The sequence below is a fragment of the Xiphophorus maculatus genome, chromosome 2 (assembly GCF_002775205.1).
Source record: "Xiphophorus maculatus strain JP 163 A chromosome 2, X_maculatus-5.0-male, whole genome shotgun sequence".
Lineage (NCBI taxonomy): Eukaryota > Metazoa > Chordata > Actinopteri > Cyprinodontiformes > Poeciliidae > Xiphophorus > Xiphophorus maculatus.
The window spans coordinates 4,879,463-4,888,692 of record NC_036444.1 but is presented as its reverse complement, the minus strand read 5'-3'; positions in this window follow the sequence as shown (position 1 = coordinate 4,888,692).

The following is a 9,230-nucleotide window of genomic DNA, read 5'->3' as shown; positions in this document are numbered from 1 at the left end:
TTTTCCTCCTGAGTTATTAGCAGCCTTCAGCTCCTCGCTGTCACCTCGGTTAGCAGCCGATAGCTGACAGAAGCAGAGTTAATTAGCTCCATTAATATGGAGCCTGTGTTTGGCCGGATGTGACATGTGAGGCGTGTGGAGGGAAAACAAACAGATCCAGTGTTTCATTAGTGGGATGTGACAGCTCCTCTCTGAGATGAACAACTCAGCTCTTCTTCTTCTTCTGTATTTTCCTGCCAAAATCAATAACACCGCGCTGCTGCTTGGTTAATAAAAAATGGCGGTGAAGACTCGGAGCAGGTGGAGCGAGTCGGGATGGTCTGCAGGGTGCAGAGGTGTGTACACCCCATCAGCTCACATTACTCTGAGTTGGGGGGGAAGCCGAAAATTAACTGGCTATCAGGCTGAGAAGTAATTAAACAGATGAGATGGTGACATGTGGTGAGCTAACAGCTCACCGGAAAACCTCCTGGATCTGGAGCACGGCCGCTAATTCAAATTCAAACTTTATTTGTATAGCACATTTCAGTGCTTTACATTATGAAAACAAAAATACAAAGTCATAAAACACACAATCAACAATTGAAATGTTACGTTTTGCCATCATTACACATCAGACTGTTGATTAATGTTTCATTTATTAGTCAAAAGAAACTATAACCAGGTGGGTTTTAGTCTAGATCACATGTCAAACTCTTTATGTGGCCCTCTAGATTCTTGACTAAACACTGAGTGTTTGAATATTATGTTATCAATCAAATCAGTGCAGTTTTAATCTGTTTACAGCCAAATCATATCAATCAGAATTATTGTGGAAATTAATGCAAAATCAACAAAACCCCACAACTTTGTGTGCTAATAATTGGGAGTTTATTGCAGATTTTTCTAAAAAATTGTCAAAAACTTTCTTTCTTGTAGTAAACAGGTGCTTCAGCCTTAACTGATGTCAGATTATAGTCCATGATTTATACAGCGAGTAATAAAAAGTCGCATTTATCGTCATAAATAAGCGTAAATATTACAAATATTTCCAAATTAGTACCACAAACACTTTGATTTTTATTGCAAAAAATCACAAAAAGTATTGAAATCATGGAGGGACTGAAAAGATGTTCAGTAATATTATTCAATTTTAAGAATTCGTTGATATGTTAACAGTTTGTGAACAGGTTTCATCAATACATGATGCACAACCGGCCCTTTAAGAGCATTCATGATCTTGATTGGGGCCAAAACAAAACTGAGTTTGACACCCCTGCTCTAGATTCAGAAGAACTCAGTGTTTCAGCTGTTTTGCAGTTTTCTGGAAGTTTGTTCCAGATTTGTGGTGCATAGAAACTGAAAGCTGCTTCTCCATGTTTGGTTCTGGTTCTGGGGATGCAGAGCAGAACCAGAACCAGAAGACCTGAGAGGTCTGAAGGTTGAAACAACAGCAGCAGATCTTTAATGTATGTGGTGCTAAACAGTTCATGTTATTCAACATGTAGTAATTTTCTGGTGATCGTCTTGTAAGTCCTGGAATATTAAATTAATAAAGCGAAAGGCGGGCCGGCCTTTTGGACCATTGGAACACCTTGATCCTTTCCTTTCTAATCCATTCTGTTGTAGTTATGCTGCTGTATTCGGGATTGTAGTTCTGTTGACTGATGTTCTGTTTGGGCCAAGGTTCAGCGCTCAGGTAGACGGCCTTTTGACTCCACCACGCTCTGTTATTCAGGGGATTTTTTGGTCGGCTCAATGGCAGCAGAGAATAACCTCAGACCATCAGTCCTCCACCACCGTGCCTGACAGTTGGCATGAGGTGTTTGCGGTGATATACAGCTGATATATATATGGGAAGCGTTGGTTGGCAGCAGTTTTCTAAATAAATAAATTTTAGTTTGTGATGTCATGGTCTGTAAATATCTAGTGGTTTAGCCAGGTCAGCCTTGGTGTTCGGTGTTGTGGGTGTAAAGTTCCTGTTTGGTCTCTGGTTGGTTTCTGTCTCAACATGTTTTATTTGAAATGGATTAATTTAATTGTTTCCTGTAGATTTGACCTCGCCTTATATGTCCATGTTAAATATTCAAATGCACTAGCATTTGTTAGACTTTATCTTCCTCCTTGTTTTAATGTCAGATTAAAATATTCCATCTGTTCCATCTTTCCTTATCCTCCAAATCCAGTCCGTTTGCCTGGTTTTGAATCCTATACAGTTCAGTTTTCCAGTTTACCTCTCATCTTGTTCATCTTTGTGTATCTTGTTGAAGAATTGTTGCAAACCTGAAATATTTATGTTTGGAGGGTAATTTGAGTATCTAGTAGAAGGACAACACAATAAAAAGCTCTAAATTTAATCCTACAAAGAAACAAATACACAACGGAACTGAAAGCAGGTTTTTCTGTGTTCATAAAACACAATGCTGTGGTTATGACACCAATGTGTTAAAAACACAAACTAACACAGACACACTGAGGTCATTACCAAGTTTCCAAAGCTCATATATCACAGATGAAGTAAGTGCAAACAAGGCAAAGGTTTGAAATGTACTTCATTTGTGGTCGTCGTTTTTCGATTCTGCTCTTCGTGACGCATAAAACATTTCTGACAGAAGACAGATCGGCTCTAAAAAGTTTTCCATCAGAGTGAAGTTTGAAACTACACTATATTTCTTCTTTTAATCACCAAGTACAATTACTCTTACAATGGTTAGATGTTCTCCTGCAGACCATGTATGAAATGAACTCTACTCAATAACAAAAATATTTTGGATGTTGCTTCTAAAAGTTGTTGTAAATGATAATGGGTGTTGGAAGGAAAGGTGTAAAGTCCACTAGGTCTCTGACTGACTGGAAGTCTGAGGTGTATGGAGGACAAAGGAAAGGTGACAAGCACACTCCCCTGAGGTGCTCCAATGTTCATAGGCCAAATCTGTATCCATAAACCTCAGTGGTGAAAAGTACAAAATCATTCTGAACATCTCATACGACCACATTGTGGAAATCCTTGTATCAGAACCTGACATGCTGGAAAAACTGAACTGCTGGTATCACTTCTCATTTGTTTCTCTGAATTTTCAAAAAGTCTCCGTCTTGCTGGAACAAGAAGATTACATCAGTATTTTAATCAGCTTACTGTAACCCTTCTCGTTTGTCACAGCACCAGCGTAGCCTTTCTTGTTTGGTTGTTTGTCACCTAGTGTGATACAAAATGAAACTCTCACAATGTGACTGACTGCATGCAAGTGGCCCAACAGCTGGAAAACAAAAGACACAGTTAGCGTCGTGACTGAGCGGTCAGCCACAAACACCAACTGGAGCAGCTCCCACTCATAGGGTCATATTTTTCCAGCCCAACCACGAGAAAACTTTATAAATTATATTTATAAATGTTAAATGATCTTACAGTATTTCGTTAATTGTTGAACTAGAAAAATATGACCCTAAGTAAAAACAATAGTGAAGAGCTGCTTCTCTCCACCAGCAGTTCCTCAGGATCCTGGTCACTCATCACACCACTAGGTGGCTCTAAACAAATGGATTAAAAAATTTATTATAAATACATGTTATTATTATTATTATTTTGGGTAAAATTCACATATACATACATACACACTTTTCTCTCTGTTACATTAGGCAGCAGGGGAAGAAACGGGTGAAGGTGTTTTCTGTGCAAAGCTCAAAACAACAAGTGTGCCATCTTAAATGAAACCAGTGCCAAGGTTTTCCTTTCTAATTCAGGACTCTGAAACTCCACCTCTCAAAGACCAGCATCCTCAAACTTTAAGATGTCCCTTGGCTATCAAATAGCTGAATCACCTCAGTATGCAGCCAGGTTCTCCACAGTCATGCTAATCACCTGATTATTTGACTCAGGTGTACTGAAACAGAGAAATATCTAAAAGTTGCAGGATACCAACCCTAACGGACTGGAATCGTAAATCACTTCTCTATCTCACAAAAGTTTGTTTCTCAAGACCTAGGTACACTTTGGAGGAGTGCACTCTTTAGATTTTATCCAGGCTTTGTGGAGCAAATTGCTGTGAGAGTAGCTACAATTTGGAGGTGTGTGCTCCAGGTTTTGGGTTACGATGACATTACTGTTGAAAATGTGTTTCTTTGCCTCTTCTTAGGCAGTTTTTTTGGCTGATCCTGCTTTAAGATGTACATTTGTTTAGATGAATAAAAATGATCTGAGCTGCGCCTTCATTCGTGATATTTTTGCTACACATCTTTCCAAGAAACAATGTTTGTGCTGATCAACAGCTCAATCTAGTGACTTTGGTTGAAGATATTTGTGGTTTTTCATGGAAGCTGTTGCTAGAATCAGAAGAGATGGAGAAGCAGCATGAATACAGTTCTTTGAACTCATTAATATAATGAATAACTTCCTCTTTTACTCTCCTCCATCAGCAAATCGAAGCTGGAGATGCTGGGCTTTGTCAGACTGTGGCTCTCAGCTCTGCCTTTCAGTGATAACGACCTCATTCAGGCTGAGACTGTCATTTAACAGAGCTCCGATAAGCAGCGAGCCGGCCATCATTCTGAGACAAACACCGGGACCATCATGCCTTTGGTTTCTCTTGGGAAGCCCCTGAGACCTTCACATGCTGCCAGCACAGGAATGAGATGCAGGCTGGGGCTTTATTTCTGTTAGATAAAGAAGTAAATGGCCCCTGACGAGCGTTTGGCTGTGATAGAGAGAGAAGAGGTGACAGGCGGCTGAAGACTCTTTTTGTGTTTGGTATTTGTGCTGGAGAGCCGTGTGACAGCCATGTTTCACACTGTCTTCATTGTTTTCTTTGATTAATTAGCTGCAGCAGTGGAGAGGAGCCTCAGTGGGTCTCTGTGCAAATATGCTGCAAGGAACACAGCACCTTTTAGAAACAGTAACACTGCAGACTAGTCAACTCTGATGTGCAGTTTTTCATCATTTTAAACGAAATGCTGAGTGAATTTCATTACATTTATACTAGCGGAGGAGCAAGAAGCCTGAAGCTGCCAGTCCTCAGGTGACTGTAGTTTAACAATATCAGAGGTTTAAATGCAAACATGCAGCCGCAGCCTAAGGCTCATCATCATATCACTGAATCAGTCTCTGAAAACAAGATCCTCAGAGATCACTGTTAGTCTTCTCTGTTTGCCTTTATCTTCACTATCAGTCTGTTGTATAATCATTCTCTGATCAAAAGGAGAAGCATTTCAGAGCAAGGCTTTCTTACAATGAATGTCCAGAAGCTGCATTTTCCTCCAATTTTAACTTTGGATAGGATCTGTCAATCATGTTTCCTCAATGCACTGCAGCAGAACTCTGTTTAGTTTAAATTTAATCTCAGACTGATGTTTCTCTTTGCCTTATAGGCAAGGAAGGACCTTCTGCATGGAGTTTGCACAGTATCCTTCTGTGTATTTTCTCTTGGTACCATGATTTCTCCAACTGCTTCTTGATGAGAGACAGCAGCAAGTCTTTCAATGGCGACCCAGAAGTGGCCGGTCCAATGAAGAGTTTCTGGGGTGCAATCAGAAGTGGACCATACCCAACAGCATCTCCAGTGGGTGACCCATAGGAGGCAGAACTCAGTGAAGAATTTCTGAAAAGACACCAGGAGGGCGCCAAAGGTATAGGGAAGTTTCTGAAAATTATCCACCAGAGGCTGGTACCAGTGGGAAGTTTCTTAAGGGTGACACAGAGGAGGCTGGACCCAAAAAAAGAGCAATTGGGAGAAAACCATACCCAATGGCAAGTCTTGCGGGGTAATCCAGAGAAGGCCAGATCCAATAAAGAATTTCTCAAAAGAAATCAGGAGAGCGCTGAAGGGAGTTTCTAGATGGTGTTACAGAAGAGGCTGCCACCAATGAAAAGTTTCTGAAGGGCGACACAGAAGAGGCTCAACCCAATAACAATAAATTGAAAGAGCAAAGGGCAACTGCAGGGTGAGCAAAGGAGACCAGATCCAATAAATGATTTCCGAAAAGAGAACAGAAAGACCAAAGGCAAAGGGAAGTTTCTGCAAGGTGATCCAGAAGAGGCTGCATTGGAAGTTCAGAAACTTCCAATGGGAACTTCCAGTAGGAAGTTACTGAAGGGTGACACAGGAAAGACCAGACCCAATAGTTTCTGGAGAACAATGGGTAAGGTACTATACCCAACAGTCAGTCTGGGTGATCCTGAGGAGGCCGGACCCAAAAAAAACTTTATGTAAAAAGATCAGAATGGCTTCAGCATCAACAGGGAGGCTCTGGAGAGTGAGAGGAATCCAGTCCCAACGAAGAGTTTCTAACCAGAAGACTGTCTGAGCCAACAGTGAATCTCTGCTGGCTCAGACCCAAGAAAAAGATTCTGGCTAACAACCAGGAGGGCATCAGAGCCAAAGAACAGTTTCTGGAGGGTGACTAGGAGAATTCAACGAGGACTGTAGAGTGATGTGGTGGATGCGGTATCTGGCAAGGAATATTAGGAGGGTGACCCTGTGTATGCCAGCTCCACTAGGAACATCTGAAGGTCATAAAGCCAGATGAACTGATGGACAGCCTGATAACGGCTGGATCCAGGAATGAAGTCAACTCAGAGAGGCTGCAGTGGGCAGGGAGGTCGACAGCCGGGCTGACATTGAGCTCCTCTAACAGTGGTTGCAGCTACATGAGCCTGGAAAACTTGTTGATTATTTATATTACGGGTCATAAATCAGTTTTCAGAGCTGGAAGATACGGTATTAAATCATCCAACCTGAACATCTTCAGCTTTGTTCTCTTACTGGAAATCAGTCAGGGTGAAACATTTTCTACACCATCCAACATTTCATCAGTGGCTGTTGTTTTGCTGGACTTGTCTTGCAGTCGATAAGCCTCTGTTTACCGGCTGATTTTACAGTGAACTCCAACATGGTTTTTCTTTGTTCTTCCATGGAAAACAAAAGCTACCTTCTTTCATTCTCTCCTGTTCGTGTCTGTCCTGGGAATGTTTATTGTCAGGGTGAATATTTCATGGCCTTCTCCTCTCCTTTCCAATCCCAAACTGTTCTCTGCTGCTCATCTTCCACATGAATAAGAAAGCTGAGGCAACAACAGCTGTTTTTCTCAGCAGGTAAATCCATAACTGGCCTTGGAAGGCCTAAGAAGTTTGGATGGATAGGAGGTGTGGGAATCCCGACAGCCTGTTTTAACTCAAGGTGTAACAGTCAGAGGATCTACAGAGAGCGCTTTATGAATTTACCATCATCTGCTCTTCATCGGGATGAAGGTAGTCCTGCCTGGAACCAGAAAAAATAGTTATGTTACAATGAAATTGGAGTTTTGTCAAACTATCCAATACATTTAGCAATGCCTAATAGTTGACTTCTATGAACACAAGAAAAGGCTATTTCTAAAAATAACTAATATAGAAATGTTTCCTTGAACAACAAAGATTTGGATGAAAGAGATTGAAACTGATTTTTAACCAACACAAAAACACCTGTAATTTGTGAATCTGTATTTATTTGCTTATACTAGAAAAGCAGAGACTTCAATAGGTTAATATGAAAACTGGCACTAAATTACATCTTTACGTCTAATAAAGCCAAACAAATGTGCACATAAACTGATTCATCAGCAGAAAAATGAGAAGACCATTCTTCTCATTTCACTAATTACGCTCTGATTGAAGCATGAAGCTGCCTTGAAACAACATTAGTTCTGCACTTCCTGTTCAAATTATGACCTCCAGTCCTATTAACCTAAAAACATTGTGATATGTAAAAACTCATTATTACTTCAGAAATGTTATGCTTATTATATTTTCTGCCTAAAAAACATGTGTAGGTGAAAAAAAAATGTATATGCTGTTCTACACAATTTATCTGTTGAAAGAAATAGACGTGATGTGATCTGATGTTTACTATACTAGCTAGAGCTAACACAATTAGCAGGAGCTAATGCTAAATCAAAACAGCACACTGTTCTAATATATTTGAGAAAAAGTTTTGATCCGGATGCTTATCGTAAACAGCTTGAGTTAAAAACTGGACTGTATACAGTCAGGTTAGCATTTCCAAGCACCAGAAGCATAAATAATAGATTTTTAGACCAAATCTCTCCTCTTTATTGGTTATTTCCTCATTTCGCTTCATATTTCAACACGCTTCAGTTTAAATTGACATGACTGAACTTTGCTTATTGCGCAAAAATTTCTGTTCTGGCTGGACTGAGATATCGTCATTAGCACCTAGCGACCGCCACATAAACGTCGCCATGTTGTTTACGCACTTCTGTATAACAGTTTGTTTTTTTATTATTATTCATGTAAACTAAACAGCCTTACTGAGTTTTTATTGAATTGTTTTACATCTGGAATAAATGTTTCTTTTTTTAATTGGGTATTCCTTTAGCAAACTTAAGAATTCAATCAAATGTTCCTAATCTCCTGTGGACCTCTGAAGTTCTGCTGAGGTTTCTGGGTCAGCTGAAGATCCTTTAAGTGCTAATTGTCCTGAACATCCAGCAAATAATTAACTGGGTGGAAATCAGGAGCCTATGTCAACGACTTATTGTTGGTGTCCAAAGTTTCAGTTATTTCTGCTAATGAATCAAATGATGATTCATTAGCAGGTTTCCTGTCAGTGGTCATAATTCACCATGACACCCAAATCTTTTCTATATGTTAGATGGAACAGGCCTTAATCCACTCAAATATTTTAGTGTTTTTTCTGACCACCAGCAGAAGAGACAACACAAATAAACAAAAATGCTTTATTTTTAACCAGTCGGGAAACAGATGTTAAAACTGTGAGCGGCAGATGGGTCCGCAGTCTGACCTCGGTGACATCCCTGAACCTGAAGAAATCCGCCGGTTCAGCCGCGGCCGCCAGGATGCAGCCGACTGGCTAAAGTCTCAGCTCGACTCTCATCCAAGCAGCTTAGAGCCGTAATTAAATCATTAAATTCTTGTCTACGCTTCACAGAGCCGAGCCAAATTGACTTTCACCAACCTCATTTTCGATTTGAACACCAAATAATGATTTTCTGCCAGTCTAATTACAAAGCTCAACATCTGATCAGGCTGGCATCCGGCCGGGAATTATCACAGGGGCCCGGCATTAGACCTCATTACCAGGCCGAGTGCAGAATTATTACATCTTGTAATTGGACGGGGACATTTATCAGCAGGGTTGGCATGCTCTGCAATAACATGCTCTGCTGAGCGGCGTTCAGAGTCCACAGAAAACAAAGACGATCTGGAAGTTTATTTGGTTTTAACCAACAGAAGACAAGGA